We start from the raw sequence: 23,253 nt of genomic DNA on the forward strand, positions 1-23,253 counted from the left end.
CAGTCAGTGCACACCTCCCAAACTTCCATGCTCAGCCAGTGGTGCACTGCGCAAACACACAGAAACATGCGGCCCATAGGTAAACAAAGCTTAGATGTCAGTGCAAACACCCACTCAGGCTTCCACACTCAGCATGGTGGCGCACCACACAAACAGGTGCAGCTAAGCTCCAATCAACTTAGACGTTATTGGACACACCCTTTCTCAATGTCAGCTACCTCCTCTGTGGACACCAACATGGTTCTCTGCCTACAAGGAGGGGATATGTGGACACGGTTACCCCATTTTGCTATTCAGTAACTCCACCTCATTTGCATAGGGATCCATGCTCACAACCTGGATACCACACTCTTCCAAGCCCTTCCATGTTAGCAACAGCACCAGTGCACCATTCTAGATACTGCATGCAGGGTCATGTAATATATTTCTGTCTCATGATATTAATATTTGATTGTTCCAGTTTTTTTTTTAATAAGGCATGTTTGTGCACTGCTGCATGATGCACAAACCTGCTGAGATTATTAAAAAATAATTTATTTTAATATATTTATTGCAACTTTTGGAAAACAGAGAGGACCGTTTTGCTAATATCTGTGTGCACTATGCCAATTCTGTCTATCTCCTTACATTTTTGCAGCCCCTTTTGCCTGTCTACAGTCCTGTACACCGAATTTTTCGGCGTACACTATGGACACTGACACAAGGTCTGCAGAGCTACCTATCTGCTTGATGGAGCACTCTACCTGCCTCAATTGTATGAGATTCACCTGATTATGAGGTGATTTGTATGCTATGGAAGTGTTCATGTCGGCGAGTTCATGCGCACCACTCAGCAGCACTTACTGAATCCAGAACTGTTCGCGTCCATGTTAACAACGTGGAGCAATGCCTGCACAGAAAACAAAAAGGTGTAGACTTTATTAAATTCCCCCCATGGTCTTTAAATACCTGTTCTGTGAGTATTCCAGAGCAGCAATTTCTATAAAAATATTTAATTTATGTTCATCAGGCATGCACACAGAGAAAACCATGTGTCTTAGCAATATAATACTGTATTATAATGCAAAAGCTTTGTGTGAAACCATGATTCTAGGAAGCGCTGAGTCATATCTGCAGCATGCTTACTGTAATTTAACTATTTTAATTTTGTTTTTAATTTAAAAATAAGTTTGCTGTATGCTATCATTGTATGGATTAAGAGGGGCTTTGTAAGGTGCAATTTATTTTCAACTGATTTTGAAAAGTAAGAATTTCCTTGCAAATGATTGTTTGGTACTACAGGAAGCATCCATACAGATTACGATCTTCCAGTGTTTGCCTGTGTGCCTGTCTGCTTATCTGTCTGCCTGTATGTTTATTGTCTGCAGAGGGTATTTCTTTGTCACAAGGTCAGGTGTTTAAAAAATGGGATAATTGCCAGTGTCACACATGCAGAGATTACAGACAGTAAATCCATACTGATGTCACCAAATAAGTGAGGGTGATACAAGCAGAAGAAGACAAGAGTGCCTCTCCTTGGAGGGGAGGGGTTGTACTGATAGTAAGTGGGTTTCTTAAGATCTTGGTGGAGGCCTGGGTATGCAGAGACTTCCAAGCTTGGGAGCTGGCCTGTGGTAGAGATATTTTCCATGGCATAACTCACTGCCTACCAAGACTAAAATGGTGCCATCATGTTAGAGGAAAGCTTAGGACCAAAGCATAAGAAGAAGAACCTCCCCCCATTAAGTTATGATAGTCACCATTCTGTGGTCCTAGCAAACCCAGCTCATGAGTAAAAATAATGGGTACCCTGTCAGGGTATCTAGGCATACCCTTGTCAGACTGAAGCAAGTGCTCATTGAGAGCCATCTTGCTATAGAATATAAACAACCTTGTCCTTGAGACATTGACTAGAAAGAAAAAAAAGTGAGTGAGGGACAGGGGTGACAGGCTTTGAATTCCATAATACTGTCATCAATTATGTATGCAAGGTAATAATTGGCCTTAAGAGCTTATGGCAAATGCTCCATGTCACTTGCCCAGTCAGGATAAACAGACAAATGGTTGTGGGTTCAGTTCAAACAGCTTTATTATATACAAACACATCAGGACTGATCCTTAGTAACATAAACTTGAGTAAACTTATAAAAAGACTGACTACTGCACTCATACATGTTAACACTCTGGCTGTTCACTCAAAATGGCACTGCTCCCTGCAAATGCTTACTATTTATACACACATGCACTCACTTTGAAATGCTTCTTAAAGTCACAACACACACTCTGATCTACATCCTCCCTCTTTAAGAAATAAATCAGGCATATTAATAATGACAATAATCATTGACATGCAATTGTACAGAAATAATCCTTTGACATGCAATCATACAGACCTAATTACAAGTGAAACAATCATGTCCAGGTTTTACACTAGGTCTGGAAATACAACCTGATCATGTGACATAAAATTACGATTGGGTTTAGCAACAGAGACTGTCTTTGATGAATGTTAAACATCAGGGACATCTGGGATATCGTGAGGAACAGGAATAGGAACTGAGACATGTCCCTCAACAGGAACATCATCTGGATTGCAATAAGATATATGGCCGAATTCACGAAACCTCCATGTAAGACTTAATATGTCTTACTCGGAGGCTGCAGTTGAACAGTATGATGTTAGCGTGTCATGAATATTCATGAGGGCCCGCTGACTCATCCGTAACTCTTACATGGACTGAGTAGGCAAGCAGGGGGCATGTCCTACTGCAGAGCAGTCTAAAAGTCCACGCCTCTGCAAGGTTTTAAAAAGCATAATGTCAACAGACAAGACCGAGTCTGCTCAAATATACTTGCACCCAACACCACACTCCCTGACACTGTAAACCCCATCAGAGTTATAGAACATAAAATATAAATTTTTTTTTTTAAATCCACGATTTAACTGCCTGTATTTGCACTTGTTTGCGCGGATGTGCCCATTGCTTAACCACAGTTAGCAATTGTGACATTGAAGAGCATATAAGAACTACTTATGCAAATAAATCCCAATAGCAATAGCGTAATGGTAGAGCATATGCACAAAGCAAAGGTATTCACGGTTTGAATCCCACCACTCTCCTTCTTATTTATGTTTTAAATCAGTATTTGAAATAATACCAGACAAATATGATTAAAATTTTATTAAAAGCAGTTACATGGCCAATGTATCAGTGAACAAAATATATATTTTGAAAAGACCCAGATATATAATAGCCTGCCATTAAGCAACATTTTACACAGCTAAACACAGGTGCCCATAGTTTAATAGCGCTTTACACATCTAAACAGAGGTGCCCATAGTTGAATAGCGCTTTATCCAGCTAAACAGAGTTGCCCATAGTTTAATAGTGCTTCACCCAGCTAAACAGAGTTGCCCATAGTGTAATGGTGCTTTACACAGTGCAATAGAGTTGCCCAATGTTTAAAAGCGCTTTACCCAGTGCAATGTGTTTGCGCGGACGTGCGTGCCGCATCAACCAGGGCACCGTAGGGCACAGGGGAGTAACGTAGAGCTAAGTTGCTTAAATGCAGCCACACCCCCTAGCCTGTCTAGACAGTATTAAAATAAAAGAATGACAAGGTTTGAACCCAGGACCCTTTGCATTATAATCAAAGTACAGAACTACTAAGCCATGACAACATAGGGGAAGCAGCCACTATTAACATTCATAAACTTAGGAATGGTAGTTTAACCATTACTAAGCAGGTCTGCAGTCAGCCTAGAATTTTACAAAATGGCCAATCACAAAAAAGTGCAAGAAATGCAGCATATTTAAGCCCCACAGGTGGGAATACATGCCATAACTGATTGTAGCTCACATCTGCGGTCAGAATGTCTGGTGTTGGAGAGGGAGCGCGCTTCCAAGCGCAGAGATGGGGCATCGAGGAGTCCAAATACATGGTTTGGCTCCTAGTCCACCGTCACAAGGCAAGACTCCTGCAGGGCCAGTTCCAAGGGATGGAGTACAAGGCAGAGGCTTGGAATTGGTTAGCTCGTGACCTCACCAGTGCCACAGGCATTCTTCAGACTGGTGAGCAAGTCCGTCACCACCATGCGGACCTGAAGAGACAAAAGGAGGACTGCCTGAACCAGTGGATACAGGAGGCCCGTGGGATGCGGGATGCCCCAGAACTGAATATGTAGCCATGGAATGCAGTATGTAAGAATTTAAAATGGAGTATGTATAATGGATAGGAATGTCTCAATATCCCTTCATTTACTTTACAGCTGCAGGTGACCGTGTTAGGAATCAGCAAGCCTATGCTGATAGGCTGCTAAGGCTGCACAGCCAGGCAGGTTAGTGATTATTCTGCATGTATTGTTATGTAAAATATGGGAGAGAGCATGAAAGAAAGTGTTGTAGTCCAATAATACAGCCATAAAATGGGCTGAATAACTCCTCTGCATGTACTGTCAGATAAAAACTTTAGAGAGGCAGAAAAAGAGTGTAGTAACCCATTAAGAAAGGTAACAAATGTCTGGGATAATATCTCTGCAGGCACTGTCATATAAAAGAATATGTGAGTGAGCCTGAAAAAAGAGTGTGCTAACCTATTAATAAAGGTATAATATGTCGTGAACATGTCTGCCATATATACCACTAAAACAAAGGAGTGAGCCTGTGGAAAAGTGTGTAATGTCATTAATAAATGTCTAAAACCCAGAGTGTATCTGTTTCACTTAGTATGAAATGTTGTTGTACCCTTGCATTATACAAATAGTAATGTGTTAGAAAGTGCTGGCAACCCAGAGTTCTGTAGTCCCATCTAAAGTGGGTGATGGAAGTGCTAGTAGCTGTGAAGTAAATATACAGTCCTCAACAGTCAGTTACTGGCTGGCATGTATAAGTAAATCTGGCACACGAGCAGCATGCTAATATGTTCCCCAGAAATGTAAGTGTGCTTCAATAAATGCAGGGTTGTGTACAATTTGAAGTGAAAATGTCATGTGAAAACATCCAGATATGTAGATAAAGAAATATAAATGCAACCATGAAATATGTAGCAGTAACATCTGCATCCTGGACAGTTAGTATGTGAGACATACGTCAAGTATAGATTGAACTAGCCAAACCCACTACACAACCTAATGCATGGTGGCAAGTGTAATAATACATGTAGGGAATATACACCTGCAGTTCCTAAGAATGTAGTGTAGAGTAAAAGTGTTTATAAGATGTTAACGGAGGCTTTTTCTACACCCTACACCCTACTGTTTGTGCATAAACCATGCAATTGCACATCTCAATGGGTATGTGTAATCTTAAATATTTGTTGGGATATATGTCCTATTGTTCTATAAATATTTGCACTCATGTTGATGCATGTGCCCTGTTCAAACACCACGTTTATGGTGGCCTGTTGCTACCAATCATCCCTGCATGAGGTTGGAATAACCACTGTTGTTCAATATATGCATGTGTTATGTTTGCTGTTCAAATGTTGGAACTGTGGTGTGTTGGGTTAATGGGAATATTACTGCATGCTGTTACAACTAATCTGGAATGCTGTTGTTTATGTTGTAATGAAACACACCTAATCACAGAACGTATGGGTAGGCCGGTCCCAGCGGACCCACCTGTCCCTCCTCAGTTGGCGAGTGCACCTGGCACCAGTGGCTCTGGTGCCAGGCCCGGACTCCCCTCCTCCATTGGTCCTGTGCCACCTTTGGGTGGAAGCACTGAAGGGGATGGGGCTCATCCCCCCATGCAAGCGTGGGTGGAGAAAGGCCACCCATCACCCTTCAAAGGGTCCGGGTTGTGGTGCATAGGGAGATCCAGCGTTCAGTCACTGATCCCCTACGCCAGCTTGAGGCGAGAGTGGCACGTCTCATGGTTAAGCCTGCCCATCCTACTCAGCCCCCAGCACAGCCACCCCTGGGGCTGTGAAGGTGCAGTGGTGACTGCCCATGGGTGGGGATCTCAGTTCCACTGTTACCATCTGTTGGCTCATGGGCTTGCGATTTCCAAACAACCTTCCCCATCAATTGTGTTCACCCACCCATGTGTCAAATTCCGCCTCTGTATGCGTCTTGTTTGTCTTGTCTGTTTACCTCCCCAACCTACCTCCCCAAATATACCTACTTTCTGTACCTCACTTACCACTCTCACCTGAAAGGAAAAAAAAAAGGGCAATCTGTACCTGAAAAAAAATTAAGCGTAGCTAAGCGTCATGCAAACCGGCGCAAACCCGCTTACAACTGCTTAAAAGTGCCTTAGTCACTCTGTATTACAAGGCCCTTGTACTGCTCAGCAGCAAAATAAAAAACATTGTCAGTTTTGAACACGGGACCTTGGACTCACCAGTTTGCATGAAGTACCACTACACCACAGCAGATACACAATAACTTAGTGCTGAAAGCAATTTATCATGCATTACCATGAGTGAATGTAAAGGGAAAATAGGAATGTCATAACACAAATCCTGTTCTGTTGGCCTTAACCAGCAGGTGTTGTTGAATTGCATGACATGACTGTGAAAAGAGAATCAGCCATGCTAATAGGGAATAAGGTTACAGTAGCAGCTTACAAACCCCACACAGTATCAGGGCAGGATAAACACTGGCATATTTGCATAGGTCACAGGCCAGACCTCCCAACAGTGACTGCTCTACAGTGATGACCCTGATTTGTAAACAAATGTTAGCTGTGCCCCTCTGACTCCCTGTGAAATGTACTAACAGTAGGCAGAAAAGTGTTGAATCTTACTTAATAACAAATGTCAGTAAGTGAGAGTAGGCTCTGCTTGCACGTCAGAAAAGGTGTAGTAAAAGAAATGCTCTGAATCACCCAAAGTTTGAACTGCAAAATGTCTGAACTATATGACAGGTTTATCCCAATTATATGTACCTTTCCCCTGAGGCTGTTCAAATATATATGTGAGAGTATCTGAGGCCTGGAAGAGTCAGAAACACACAGGCATATCAGCTTGTCTGCTGTTACACACTCTGCAAATAGCTGTAGAATGAATCCCACAAGCATGCCCTTATGTAGAAGTACAACACAGAAATAGCAAAGGATGTAGCCATGTACTGCTAGCAACCAACTGTGACAATGCCATTGTTCAGGTGCTGAAAAGACTGCTGTGGTGCACAGTCAAAGAATACTAGGCTGACCTCTATCTACCATCTGGATATGTCCACAGGTGGGAGCTACTCAGACAGACTACAAGCCTTCATAGACTTACAGGTGCACAGCAACTCTGCATGTTCAGTAAGATAAACATCACACGATAATAAATAATGCACACTGTAGTTCTCCACCCCTACCCAAAGGTACTATATACCCGTGTAGTCAGGCACAACCAAGGGTGTAGGTAGGCATACACAGTACAGAAATATGTCCAGTCATCCTGAGCAGACTGTGCTAATGCCAACACAAACCACAAACTGTTCATATGTGAGTAACGTACTAATGACATTATAGCAGTTCACAAACAGAGCATGTGACTGATATTCATAATTGGTAGTACAACTTACTTAAATTTCCTCACCACTCTCTCAGGGGTGGAAGGTTTCAAATATCCCACCCAATGTATTGCATATGCACAGCTGTTGCTGGTAAAGAAATGGGCAGCTATGGACCTTCTCCACACCCATCGTGTACATCCCAAGCTAGTTTCCCTACTGTCTTCCCCTCTTTGAGCACCCTTTATCACCACATTCCTATCTCCCCATTTACGTTTCTGTCAAAGACATGATAGCGGGGGTTAGCGGGAGTGAGAACTTGTAAACAGTAGTAAGCAGGTTTGCACCAGTGTGGGCATGTGTGCAACTAGATTAGCATTGCTAAGATATGATAAGCTACGCCAAGCTTAGCTTACTATTGCTAACATAAAATAAGCTAAGCTAAGCTTAGCTTAATATTGTTAAAATACAATAAGCTAAGCTAAGCTTAGCTTAGTATTGCTTAAATACAATAAGCTAAGCATCGCTTAGCATTGCTAAGCATCGCTTAGCATCGTTAAGCGTTGCGCAAACCCGCACCAACTCACTTACAACTGCTTAAAACTGCCTTTGTCACTCTGTATGACAAGGCCCTTGTATTGCTCAGCAGCAAAATAACATAACCTTGTCAGTCTCAAACCCCACACCTTGGACTCACCAGTCTGCATGATGTACCACTAACCCACAGCAGATATACAATAACTTGGTGCTGAAAGAAATATAACATGCATTACAAGGAGTGAATATAAAGGGAAAATAGGAAAGCCATGGGAATACATTGCAATAAAGAAATATGACATGCATTACAAGGAGTGAATGTAAAGGAAAAATAGGAAAGCCATAGGAATACATTGCAATAAAGAAATATAACATGCATTACAAGGAGTGAATGTCAAGGGAAAATAGGAAAGCCATAGGAATACATTGCAATAACTACTGTTGTATGCCAGTTAATTCCCTAATTCCAAAAGAAAGTACATACTCCCATGTATCCAGTGCTAGCATTAGGATGTGTGAGTAAACTTACACACTATGAAGAGTGTACTGGAAGAAGCAACAGTCAGGTTTCAGTACAACATGCATTTCACTGGCTACAACCTAGCTTCAGATATGAGACATATATCAACCTTCTGACTGACAAAACAGTATCCACAGCAAACAAGTATGGTCCCCGCCTTGCAAAACTGAAAGGCCTACGCCTACCTAACCTATCATTTTTATAGCAGTGTCCTGAAATCACAGTGAGAACTGCAATTACCACACAGCAGGCTGCATTCAATTACTAAATGGTGGGCACCAATTGGTGCAGAGGCCATCACATGCACATGTACAGATACCTACAAAAGCAGCCTGTACTTGCTGTCCACACATGCAATAATATCATTGCAGCAACTGGAGAGAGAGAGTGAGAGAGACAGACAGACAGACAAACAAACAAACAAACAGAGGCAGTTGGAGACCAACCCAATAAATAACAGCAAAAAAAAAAAACAGAGGCAGTTGGAGACACCAACCAACCAAAACAAAAAAAAAAACAAACAGAGGCAGTGGAAGATACCAACCTAAACAAAAAAAAAACATCAACAGGTACAACAGACTGAGGTGAGAAATACAAAGGTAAGGTATGTAATACAGATGTATTTGCTGGCATCCGAATGATGTGTCTGAAGGGTACTCTACATTCTGTGAACAATCCTTATGTGGTAGCAGTCCATATCTATATGTATATGCAGTTGTGCATAGGGCAAGGGACATAGTGCAACTGTAAGTGAAGGCTGGACATATATATGTATTTGAAGGTTGCTATGTGCACATATCTATGTAGGTTGTAGTGTGTGGCATTGAAAACAGCATGTGGTGGTTAAATGTTGTGGGACTGAGTTACAGCCAGTGAGGTCTGCTATGGCTATACGGCCTTAGGACAGCAAAATGCATTCTGCACAACACTGTGCAATATTATTACATAATTGTATGTCTCACAACTGTTCCATAATTGATATTCCAACCATGAAAGGTGGGCAGTATATGCGCATATATGTGCATGTATATGTACAGCAGTGGCTGTTTACAAGTATGTGTATATATATATATATATATATATATATATATATATATATATATGTATATCTATATATATATATATATATATATATATATATATATATATATATATATATATATATATATATATATATATATATATATATATATATATATATATATATATATATATACTTCTATTAAGCTGACAGCCCATTTCACTGAAACCCATTTGGTCGACAGCTCATTTCATTGACAAATGTATTCAAGGCAAAAACCCCCTCCCCACTGTTGTGCGTCTGTGGAGTTGTTATATATAGTTGGAGGGGGTGTGGGGGGGCACACCTAGAATGTTTGTCAATGAAATGAGCTGTCAATGAAATGGTTTCAGTGAATGTTTTAATAGAAGTATATATATAGTATATATATATATATATATATATATATATATATATATATATATATATATATATATATATATATACATATATATATATATATATATATATATATATATATATATATATATATATATGTATATACACACACACACACACACACACTATATATATATATATATATATATATATATATATATATATATATATATATATATATATGGTTCCCTATCAGAAGCCTGAAACACTATAAGCCTGAAAATCAAAATCCTGAAACCAAAAGTCTGAAAATTCAAAATCCCGAAAACCCAAAATCCTGAAACTCAAAATCCTGAAAACACAAAATGGACATACTGACGTCATTGTGGCTTTGCTATTGTTAGCCCTGTGGTGTTAGGTCACCGTTGGGTTCAGGTAAGTGTCTTGTTGGTTTTATGTTAGGGTTAGGGGCGGTTTAAGTGAGTTAGGGTTAGGGTGCAGGTTAGGCATGTATGCAATAGTGACAAATATTGGGGTTAGGCGGTTTAAGTGAGTTAGGGTTAGGGCGCGGGTCAGGTGAGTGTGCGATAGTGACGGACCTTAGGGTTAGGGTTAGGGTCAGGGTCAGTTGGTAGATATTAGTGTCTTTATAGTGACATATTAGCATTATTTGTGTTTTCAGGATTTTAAGTTTCAGGATTTTGGGTTTTTGGGATTTTGAATTTTCAGGCTTTTGGTTTCAGGATTTTAATTTTCAGGCTTATAGTGTTTCAGGCTTCTGATAGGGAACCATATATATATATATATATATATATATATATATATATATATATATATATATATATAGATATATGCATATATACATATATAGATATGTACATATATAGATATATATAGATATATAGATATATACATATATAGATATATATATGGATATCTATGGATATATATATATATATATATATATATATATATATATATATATACATATATAGATATATATATATAGATATGTAGATATATACATATATGTATATATAGAGTGATATATATATATATATATATATATATATATATATATATATATATATATATATATATATATATATATATATATATATATATATATATATATATATATATATATATATCTAGTGTGAGAGGAGACACATGGTCAGGCGTTGCAACAGGTGCCTGGTGACCAAGGCATGGACTGAACACCAGTGTTGATACTGCAGTGCCATACCCCATTCCAAAACACTTTACCCACTAACTACCAGATAGGTGGTTGCCTGACTAACACTGAAGGTTTCAGAAGGGAACATGGGACACAGGTGGACAGTAGCCTCCCCTTTGATATTCACAGTGCCACACTAGTCTTGTAATCTGTCTACGTGGTACGTGTCATCACAAACGATGTGTCATGTATGGAAATATAGGTCAGTGTTCCCCTGTACTCATCACTAAGCCCCATGTGGTATGTACTTCACATGACAACTACAGCAAGTGGAAAGGCCACAGACATACCTCAAAAGGGTAATACTGCCCTGAAACACATAGCCTATGCAGACTGACTCACATAATCACAGCTAAAGTGTGTTGCATACTAGCCACCCAGGGGTTACCTCTGCCGAACATACAGAGGTATGCAACACCCATAGCAGTCAGACAACCACCATGTCAACACCACACAATCCCACCAGGCTACACAGCCTAGGTCCCTAATCCCCGCAACCTCACTAAACAGCACATGCTGGAGGCATAGGCTCCTATTGGCAAATGTGCCATACTCTGGAGTAAACCACCCAGCATGAACAAACAAGGCTCTTCAGTAGCAGATGTCAGACATACCCCTAATGATTATCTGGGGGATAGGTAACACGCCCTGGGAATCACCTCTGTGTATCCGGTTGACAGGAGGAAGTGAAATCTAATTACATGTGTGTCAAAGGCCAGGGTAGCATATGGCTAGGCTGCTGTAGGCCCCAGAGACAATAGCATATTACCTACTTATGACACAATGCACACAGGCATGTACACAGCGCAATACCTGCTATGTGAGGTGGAATGAGTGTGACAGTGAATGTGTGCAAGGTCTGTGTGATAGCTAAGTGTGAGGTTGTTTCTGTCATGGCCATTTGTGTCCTAAGTGTGAGGCCAGTGAAAGATGTGTCAGTTATTGGGATGCAGACATAGTAGGATGGTATATGTTGTGACGTAGTTCCTTGTGTACGACTGTGGTGTCCCATCATAGGCTGAAGCAATACATGTATGCTCAGTAAGTGGTACTGCTGGTGAATCCAGCCAACATTTGAACTGTTGTACCACCTGAAGCTGTAGGCCTAAACAGCACAGTATGGTGTATGTTCACATTCCCTGTGTTTCCTGTAGTCTGCACAGATTACATTCCTCAGGCATAGGTATCTGTAAGTAGGGGCACACAGTACTGTAAGGTACACAGGAAATGCTCATCTGTGTCAGCATACATTTGTGTGTTGTATGAATGTCTGATGTGTGTGTAATGATGCCTGTACCATGTCTGCATTCACATATGTGATGCAGGGTTTGCGTGTGTACCTAGCAACATGTATACTCTGTTACAGCAGTATGCCAGCTATATTAACAACTGTGCACATATGTTAGGTAGGGGTATGGCATCAACGACTAGGGTGGATTACTAGTTTTACTGTAACTGTACTTCGCATTCATTGCAATGGATGACATATTTCTGCATGCATTAGCTTGATATGTACCCCCCTGGCAAGGCTGTGCATTGAATCCCAAACAGTGGGCCAAGTACTGGTGTATACTGGTGTGTCATATGGAGTGTGGCAGGCACTGTCAGCCAGTTGTTGGCTGAACACTATGTGGTATTGAATGTGTGTATCCTCTGACAGACAAACAGATGCTATATATGGCAGTTAACTGATATCTGTACTGTATAATGTTAAATGTGCCACATGACTTGCTCACACATATCGTTTACTTGTCTTCCAGGCTTATGGCTCATCACAGGAATCCCTGCTACACAGCCGCAGAGGAACAGGAAATCCATCACAGCCTGGTTCAGCACTATACCCTGCTGTTTTCCAGGGCCAGCCAGCACCAGCAGGAGCGTACTGCACTGTGGCAAGAACGTGTTCGTCGGGTAAATGGCATAGGCATGCATAACTGGACATATGAGCAGGTACGCCATCACTGCAGTGATTTAATTAGACATGTCTGGTGGCGTGCATCTGATATCCACAGACAACAACTTGCTACAAGTGGTGGGGTGGCCATACATCCCCCCCTCACCAGAGTAGAGGAACTGCTGCTAAGTGTGGTGGCTCCTGGCCTATAGCAGCAACAACATCACACATGTGTTGTCATAGAGGCCGGAGCCACCCAGCATGGTGACATGGAGCATGCAGGTAACATGCCCTAGCTGTAGACTACTGTTACCTGTATTGTTAGATTATGCATGTGTGAGATGTGTACTGTGTTTAGCAGTTGTGCTGCCTATTGTGTGCAATACTGATAATTTGAATAGTATCTGTACACCTATGCCTGTTGTTCTACTGTAGGTTAGCACACTCACAGTAGCAATGCCACAGTTGTGGCCACTGACAAACTGTGTCATATTCTTGCAGGTCCCTCTGGTGTGACAGCAGGGCAGACGTTACATGCTGGTGAGTGTGTTAACACTTTAAACTTGGTATTGAACTGTGCATGTCATAGGTGAGGTGTAGGCCATGTACACATAACACACCTATGCATAATGCATGCTGTGCATGTTTGCTGTGAGACATGAAACATCTCAGTAATGTCAGTAGCTGCCTCAATCACATGCAATACACAGAGCATCAGACACAAATGTGGCAACACTGTACTGCCCATTGGATAGGCATAGTTGACACACATGTACACAACCTAACACATTTGTCATACGCAGTGCACCTCAACATGCTACATATAGTGTATTCGGACACCCACTGCTAGGTCACACTTCAGTATCCAACATGTCATCCACACATGACACATAATATACCTGAGGGGTAGGGGCCTAGCATGGGGCTGTGCAACACTCCTCAACACATAACACAGTCATGTTGGGCAATGCTCCCTGTTGGGCACCTCACACACCCTTGTGAAACATGGCTGTGTAATTGTGAACTTAGCCACGGCACTGCAGTTCAGGTACAGCATGCTAGGCAGTGGTCTAGCACACTTTAGTGGCCTTGAGTGACCACATGATGCATGATGATGATGGCTAATGGTACTACACCCCATACTGTTACAATGGCCATGTCCAGGATTGGTATCCCATCACGTATACATGCACCACTCATCCCGTGTGTGTACATTGCATGCATGTGCTACACCTGTGTCCACAGTTATCTGCTACAGACACAGACACTGCAATCAGACATGGAAATCGATTTGACACACAGATAACACATGCAGCCATGGTATGTATACCTGTGTGTGATGGTGCACAGGACATTGCAGAGCTTATAATACTTGCACAGAAATGTTGTGTCCTTGTACACATTGTGTTCCAGGGTGTAGGCAATCACTGAACATGTACACACATGCACCACAGCCATGTACACTGTCATTAACTATGGCTGTCTACACCCACACTGCATGGACTTGATCAGCACTTATTCTGCATGCTGACACATGTGACATGACTGTTTGCCTTGTGATACTGTCACCCACCTTCAACCAGTATTGAGTATGATTTGGATTTCTGTTGTGTGTGTGTATCTGCTGTAGTGAGGAGTGTGCATGTGTTCCTGTGTTCCTGCGTGCATGTGTTCCTGTATTCCTGTGTGCATGTGTTCCTGTGTGCATGTGTGCATGTGTTCCTGTATGCATGTGTGCATGTGTTCATGTGTGCATGTTTGCGTGTGTTCCTGTGTTCCTGTGTGCATGTGTGCATGTGCAGACCATAACATGTGTTTCCTGTCTTCCTCTCACAGGTGCTGAGGTAGGGGTTGGGGAAAGCAACAGGTGACCTGAAGCCATTGCCACGGATAGTGGTGATGATGACACATGTATTTTGGCACAGGGAGATTTGACAGGGTCTGTCATTGGTCTGCGAATCGACAGTACACAGCGTTCAACCCCATCTATGCCCACACTCATATTGCCATTACATCCCTCACCACCAATGGCCATAGGGGAGGGACAGCATACAGTTGGCATTGACCAGGAGAGTGTGGTACCCATGGCACTTGCATCCCCTCACAGCAGCCATAGCCATAGACCCAGAACGGTACCACATCAGCGGAGGTCCAGGGGTTCTCGGGGGAGCACCACTGGATGTATTGCCCCTGGCAGGCATGCTCTCACAGGTCTTACGATGACCACTATGTTCCAGGCTGTAATGTAGGCTCAGGCACGTATGGAACAGTACACCAGGCAGGGACTTAGGGCGCAGAGGGCACATTACACCGCTATCAATGACAGCATCCGTGACCTTGCCGGTGCCATCCGGATGTACACCGAGGTCATTGATAGACGTTGGGGGGAGACAATAGATGCCCTCCACAACATGTCTTCCTCAAGCCAGGACCGTGCGGGATGTTTGCGACGTCAACGTGGATGCATGCCAGCAACAGCAACAGCTGGCAGTGGTCGCGGAAGGCCGACAGTTCACAGCCGCTCCCGTAGTGGCAGTACCAGCCCCAGCAATGCTGGGGCTGGCCTGTCCATTGTCCATCCCAGTAGACCACGTGCACGTGGCTCTGGCCAGTCCCAGCAGGGACATGGGTCCAGTCATCATACCTCTGCCTCTGATGACAGTACCCAGTCAGGGTTGGTACCCGATACTGTCCGTAGCACCCCTGCCAGGCACAGGTACTGTGTCTGTGGCCAGAGACAGTGGTCTGTACAGCCAAGCAGGTACAGTCTGTGGCTGTCCCACAAACCACCGTATATGGCAGAACATGGTGGAGCTGTGTGCATGCAGACACACACACACATTAAACAAACAACTAGGGCTCACACATACACACACACATTACATCAACATTGACCCATGCTGTACTGTTGTCCCTCTCTCACACACACACACACACACACACACACACACACACACACACACACACACACACACACACAGACATGTCGATTGGATGTGTCAATGTCAGCCTCTGGCAAACAATAAAACGCACTGTGCATATGATGATACCTGTGCCACCTCCTGTCATCTGCATTATTGATGGAGGGACATGCTAACATGGTGCTGATGCACAGGGTGACACTATAGCAGTGTAGCAATAATAGCAAGTTGTCAACAAGGAAGTGTAACTACATCCTTGTAGGTATATCTGAGCAGACATTATGCATCAAAGCTCTGATTGTCAATGTAGCATTGTTTACACCACTGTTAGGTCTGAGTATGTATTATCCACCCATGTGCCACGTGGCTGATGTGTTGAAAGCATGTGTTAGCGAGTGGACAGTACGTGTATGATGTGTGCAGTACAGATTAGCAAGTGTACATCTGTGAACATGGTGGGTGCGCACTGTCTGGATGTATGTGCAAAGTGGACACATGGGCCATGTGGCATACCCTATCGTACACATTATTAACATCCCATTGCATCTTTCAATGGCCAGTATGCAATCTACTACAGTTATGTACTAACATGGGTAGACGTGTGTATGACATGGGTTGACAGTATGCTGCGGGTGATACCGTTAATATCAGTCAATGATTTGCGGTCTGGTAGTATAAACAACCTCAACAGCATGACTACAAGCAATCACTGGATGATGCCCTGACAAATGACACACAGTAGTAGGAAACCCAGTATCAATTGGATCCTTCCGGTGCTACACTATGACACTAACCAGTAGTGATGACTGCCACCCATTACTGTGACCACACCTGTGTGTCATATAGCCCCCTTAGGTACATGCAGACACACTAGGGATGTGTCCATCCAAATTTGAGAATGCATGGATTTGGCCTACAATGCATTCCCTGGATGGGATGCATATCCTACACAAGGGTATCATACAGACAGATATCTGTTGTGTGATACATGCTGTATAGCAGTATGCCGACTATGGCATAGTCATCCTCATGTACTAAACATACTATCCTGTTAGTACCACACAGGTGGTAGCCCTCAACATGTATGTCGGGTACCATTGTGTGCATACAGACCCATGTTATGTCATGCGTCCCTTGGTATCCACATATCCATAGGTAATGTGGAGCCCCAAGGTGTATCACATAAGACATTAGAGGCCTGAATGCATATCCACAAGGCAGTCATATAACTATAAAGACTGTCCATTCTTGCAAGACTTTGTTGTGTATGACCATGTCTAACATATACCCCAGGCATATACCCTCACTCACACTACTCTTAAGTAACTGTCATGGGTGTGTGTGCCACAGATGACCTTGGCCACAGAACACGACAGTGGACAGCCGTGTCACATACATACATATGTGACCTATGATCTGAGAAGCAGCAGCACAACCTGTCAATGAAAATAAATGTATTCATGTAGTATGCAGGCTTCACACCTAAGTACTGATTGAGGGGACATGTACACATATATATTTGCCACGCAGATACCTGATGTCTACAATGCATTTACTGTTGTCATCATACTATGTCATACCATAGTAAAAGCAAAACCCACACCGCGTTGACCAACAGTGACACACACACAGTCAGCATTTGCAGGATTCAAGCTCCTACCTAACGATGTTATGATACTAGAGCAAAACACATTAATACGGCACGCTATTTGCTTTATTGGCTGGTTTCCCTTCTCTTGCAGTATTTGTAGGATGGTGACATCATCAGACTTTCCAAAGAGGAATGTACCTCCTTTACTGTGTTTTCCCAGTCTCCAAAAAGGGAACACCTCTCAAAGGAAACGGCACACATACACACCCCCTGTCATCATACTATGTCATACCATAGTAAAAGCAAAGCCCACACCACGTTGACCAACAGTGACACACAGTTAGCCTTTGCAGGATTCAAACCCCTACCTCACTATGTTATGATACTGGAGAAAGACACATTAACACAGTGCGCTATTTGCTTTACTGGCTGGTTTTCCTTCTCCTGCAGTATTTGTAGGATGGTGAACATCATCAGACTTTCCAAAGAGGAATGTACCTCCTTTACTGTGTTTTTCCAGTCTCCATTCCAGGAATGGTCCACGTGGGTCAGCAGGTATCAACAGCTTGAACATGACCTCAGTATCCTTACCTTGTGTGAGCTATCTGTGGACACATTGACATTCCATCATATGTCAACACATATTTATGCACAGCTTCTTGGCTTTGTGGATACTACATGTGTCTGGGATGTTGATAAAGGGCTATTCAAAGTCTATGTGACACATGTGTAGATGTGTTCATTGATGTATGTCCTGGGTGGCTGCCTTGCAAACAGTCTAGCATGTTTGAGAACCATGATCCACACATGAACATACCACAGTTGGTAGGGTTGTGTGTGTGTCAGCTTCCGATAGCTCTGTTTATGACTGCAACAATGATGGACTCCATGACCTTGCAGATCAGACCTCATAGGTGTACTGGACTTGACTTCCCATGGTGTGTTGTGCACCAACACTTGTGGGGAGTGACATATGTAGCTGTGACATATTCAATGGTTCCACATCCTGTGTAGGGGGTGCGGCTCAGCTGACTGTTCAGGTGCATGATCTGTTTGTTCTGTAGTTTGTGCATGACACATATTAGGAATCAATGTATTCCACCTGCTGCCATGCTTTTGGCAGTGGGGGTAGCTGCTCATCCATTCTACATGTGATATCTCCTGTTATGATGATGTGAACTATTGTCAGTGGGGGATGGGTATGTACATATGGGTCTGTCTGAAATGATGTCGGCATTGACACTCAGGTACAGTTGGCCCTGACTCAGGACATATATGGGTGTACATTGATATTTATGACATAGCTGAAGGAGGTGTCATGATTCAGTCTGGACTCCTTCTCAGCTCCTCTTTACAAAACACTAATGAACATGAGCACTAATCCCTGTTATACTCTTTTACATGCTTAACACCCTACTGATCCTTTGTGATCAGGCTACTGAGTATGTCATGATAATATCCTGGCATGTCCAGGGGTCGGTTTTGTGTGTACTCTTCAGTCCAGCTGGTGGATATTGTGATAGTTTCATAGTTTCATAGTTTCATTGTATAGTACTAGGCTATCTGCCCTGGGGCATTTGTAAGCCTAGCCATAGTGATGTGGCTTTTGCCACCCCATGAAATGGTACAAAAATGTACAGAATAAATCTAGAATACTGTGCCTCTGTCTAGTAGTGACACAATGAAGGTCCCCTTATATAATAGAATTAGTTTACTGTGCCCCTGTCTAGCAGTGACACAGATGTGACCCCTGGGGTAAACTTACGATCTCCCATCCACTCATCAAGATTTCTCTTGAAGAGAGTCAGTGAGGGGCTCTGCCTAATACAAACTGGGATCCTGTTCCAAAGCATGGGAAGCCTCTGGGTTATGAATCTATCCCTCCAGCATGTCCTATTCATACTTGTGCCGAGGATTAAGTCTTTAGCTCTAGTGGTCCTGATGGATTTGGATTTTTGAGGTGGAGCATGTCCATCAGATCCTGATTGGACATGGCCTTGTACGTCAGGCAGAGATCACCTCTGAGCAGGCAGTATGCTACTGAATAGAGCTGAAGTTTCTTTAGTCTGGCAGAATAAGACATATGTTGGAGACCCTTGATCCTTTTGGTGAGGTACTTTGTGGTCTCTCCAGCTGTTGCAAATGCCGGGTGAGGTACATACCAAATGGGGCATTGTACTCAATCATGGGTCTGATGAGGGAGGAATATAGGGGTACAATGACATCCTTGGATCTGGATGTGAATCCCTTCATGATGAGGTGTGCAAGGTAGAATGTTTTTCTAACCACTTTGGCAACGTGGGTGTCAAATGAGAGGTCGCTGTCTACTTGGGTCCCTAGGTCTCTGATTACTTTTTCCATACTCAGTGGGTTGCTGTCTATGTGATAATTTGTGGGTACTTTGTTTTTTCCAAAAGGGATGACTATACATTTTTTGGCATTTAGTTTAAGGCCGTGACTACGGCACCAGTTGTCCGTTTCAGTGAGGCCTTTTTGTAGGATGTGTGTGTCTGCTGGTGTATCGACTATGGCACCTAGTTTGCAGTCATCTGCGAACTTTGTCAGCCACAGCCCTCCCATGTTTGCTTTAACATCTGAGAAATAAATGCCGAACAAGAGGGGTCCCAGGACAGATCCCTGTGGGACAATACTTGTGACTGGCTTTGAGTCTGACATTGCTCCAGCGATTTTAACTTTATGGGTTCTGTCCTTTAGCCAGTTTGCAACCCGTCTAGTGACATAAGGGTTTACTTTTAAGCTGTTTAGCTTATCTATGATGCCTGAGTGGGGTATTGTGTTGAAGGCCTTAGCCAAGTCCAGGTATGCTGTATGGACTGCTTTGCCCTCATCAATGGCTCTAGTGACTGTTTAGAAAAAGTCAACCAGGTTTAAAAGGCAGGATCTGCCCTTTACAAAGCCAAACTGGGTGGGATCAAGTGTCTGTAGGTCCCCTATGTCTCTGTTTATGAGTTCCATAATGATTCTTTCCATAGCTTTGCAGATCAGGCTAGTTAAGCTTATGGGGCAGTAGTTTCCAGGGTCTGTAGAGGCACCCCCCTTGTGGAGTGGGACCACTGTTGCTGTACGCCAGTGTTCAGGTACATATCCCGAAGTAAGGCTAAGGTTAAATAGCATTTTTATGTGTCGGTTTAGCTCCTCTTTGAGTTCACGTAACACGCACCCCGGGATACCGTTAGGTCCCATTGATGCTGTGTTTTTTGCTTTGTTTAGGGCAGTTCTCACTTGGACATCTGAGATGACAGGGAGATTACATTCAGCTGGGATAAGTATTTCTTCTTTTGTGGGTGAAGGAGGGGAGAAATTTGCACTGAACCTGTCAGCCAGAATGTTAGCAATATCTGTGGGTTCAGTGTATTTTTGTTGTTGTGAACCAACTCTGAGCATATCTGAGGGTTTCCCAGGTTTCTAACATAGCTGAAGAAGGCTTTGTGGTTATCTTTAGTGTCCTTAGCGATTTTTCTCTCAAAGTTTGCCTTGGATGTTTTTATGAGAACATAGTTTTCTGCTAATGTTGATCAGAGATGTCTTCCCTTCATGGGATTTCGCTCTGACGTGCAGTAGCTTCCTTCTTTGTTATACAATTTGTTTATGGCTGAGGTCCACCAGACAGGACACTTACATTTGGTGGAGAGGGACTTGGATTTGTTTGGGATTGCATGATCCATGCATTCTTGGAGATGTCCATAGAAAGCATTTGTGAAGGATTCGGCATTGTGGGATGTGGTATCCACTGGCACAGTGGGCTTAAAGGATACCATCTCAGTCTTAAGAAGAGTGAAGTCTGCTTTTGAGAAGTTTTTCACTGTGGTCTTTTGTGCTGGGGTGGAGGTGGGATATGTATATCCAGGGTGATTAGTTTGTGGTCAGATCTCACTAGTGAGGGGTATACTTCGTGTGGAGCATTTTGTCCCATGTTTGTGATGATCAGGTCTAGTATATTATCTCCCCTAGTGGGAGGTGACTAGTTGTTCCAGTGCATTTGAATTTATGAATTCCAGGAACCTTTGGGCTAGGGTATTAGGGCTAGAATAATGTACCCAATCTATGTTTGGGTAGTTGAAGTCTCCCAGTATGATGGTATTTTGTGATACATTCATATCCTCCAATGTCTTCAGGAAGGCTGAGTGGGGTTCTTGAGATTGGGAGGGTGGTCTGTAACATGCTACCAGTTGTATAGCAGTTTTGCCTATGGTTAGTTGCACCTGTATGGTCTCTGATGCTTCATGTGTTGCTACTAACCTGGAGATGTGGGTGTCCTTTATGAATATGGACACTCCCCCTCCCTTTGTGGTTCGGCCCGGGTTTTGAGGCCGAAAAGCATGATATGAGGTATAGCCTGGTAGCACTGGGGTACTCTCAGGAGCCTTGAACCAGGTTTCAGTTACTGCACAGACGTCAATGTTCTCCATGCTGAGGAGTGCATCAAGTGCCTGCATCTTGAGATTTAGACTTCTGGCGTTGAGCAGCATTACCCTTAGTTTTTTTCCATTTTTGTTTTCTAAGGATGTGGGTTTGTCTTTTGAGCCTTGCCTAAAAAAGGCACTATGGGGGTGGCAAGAGCCTTAGCCAATATCCGCAAGCCCAGTGGTGACAGGTGTAAGCCATCCCTTGTGAAGCAGCGTAGCTTGTCCAACATATCATCCCAGGCAGACAGACATTGGATCCCCTTAGAATGACACCGGTACTTGAGCCAATTGTTAAAGCTGATCATCTTGTCTTTGTATTGTGGCATGATATTGACACAATGTCACATCTGCTTCATGTACACAGACAACCCTCTCCTCCTCCCAACAAACTCAGATATATGTGTGAGATGCACCTATACAGACATACAGGGAGCTGAACTCTCTAGACCCATGACTGGCACAGTCTATCAGGTGGTGAAGGTAACCACACACAACACATATCAGTCTCACATATCCTCTAGCAACAGCACTCAAACCACATTAGCACACATTGACATACTTGGATGCTGTAAATGTACTCTACCTAAGTAGCAGAGACCTCTAAAGCAGACACACACACAGACACACACACACACACACACACACACACACACACACACACACACACACACAGCTGCTACCCCACTACAATACCCACATATCACAAAGTTCACAATGTCAGTGTGCCACACAGCCACTGCCCTTTGGGCTAAACAACACACCTAATACACTTGTAATAGGTGACACATGTTCAGACACACTAACGTACCACTCACCGGCCCTGACAAGGAAATAGTCATTTTGGGTTGTCTGTGGGTGCCAGGATCTGCTGCATAACACAGGCAGTCAGGTCACTCCAAAGCAAGTACAAGACTGGCACCATCATTGTCCATGCTGGTGTGTGTAACCTCAGACATTACTCCCTGGACCACATGACGTGATGCATGGAGGTACACTCCGATTATGTAGCCCAGTATGACCCTGACCTTGTCTAGCATCTTACACCCACCAATTATGATGTCACAGTATATGGACACACATATCACATTTAACAGTTGGCTAACAAATTTGTTTCATTCATAGGGGATACAGTGTCTGTCAGCATATGGTGACATGCTCAACATGCCACTCAGCTTCACTATGGACAGCTTGCACCTGTCACCCTTGGACTTTGGTATGCTGGCTAAGACTCCTGCTACCACCAGAGTGCCTTTCTTAAGCAGGGCTCAGAAGATAAACCCACCTACATAGACATTACAGGT

The sequence above is a fragment of the Protopterus annectens genome, chromosome 10.part0 (genome assembly GCF_019279795.1).
Source record: "Protopterus annectens isolate FY-2018-M chromosome 10.part0, PAN1.0, whole genome shotgun sequence".
NCBI classification, from domain to species: domain Eukaryota; kingdom Metazoa; phylum Chordata; order Ceratodontiformes; family Protopteridae; genus Protopterus; species Protopterus annectens.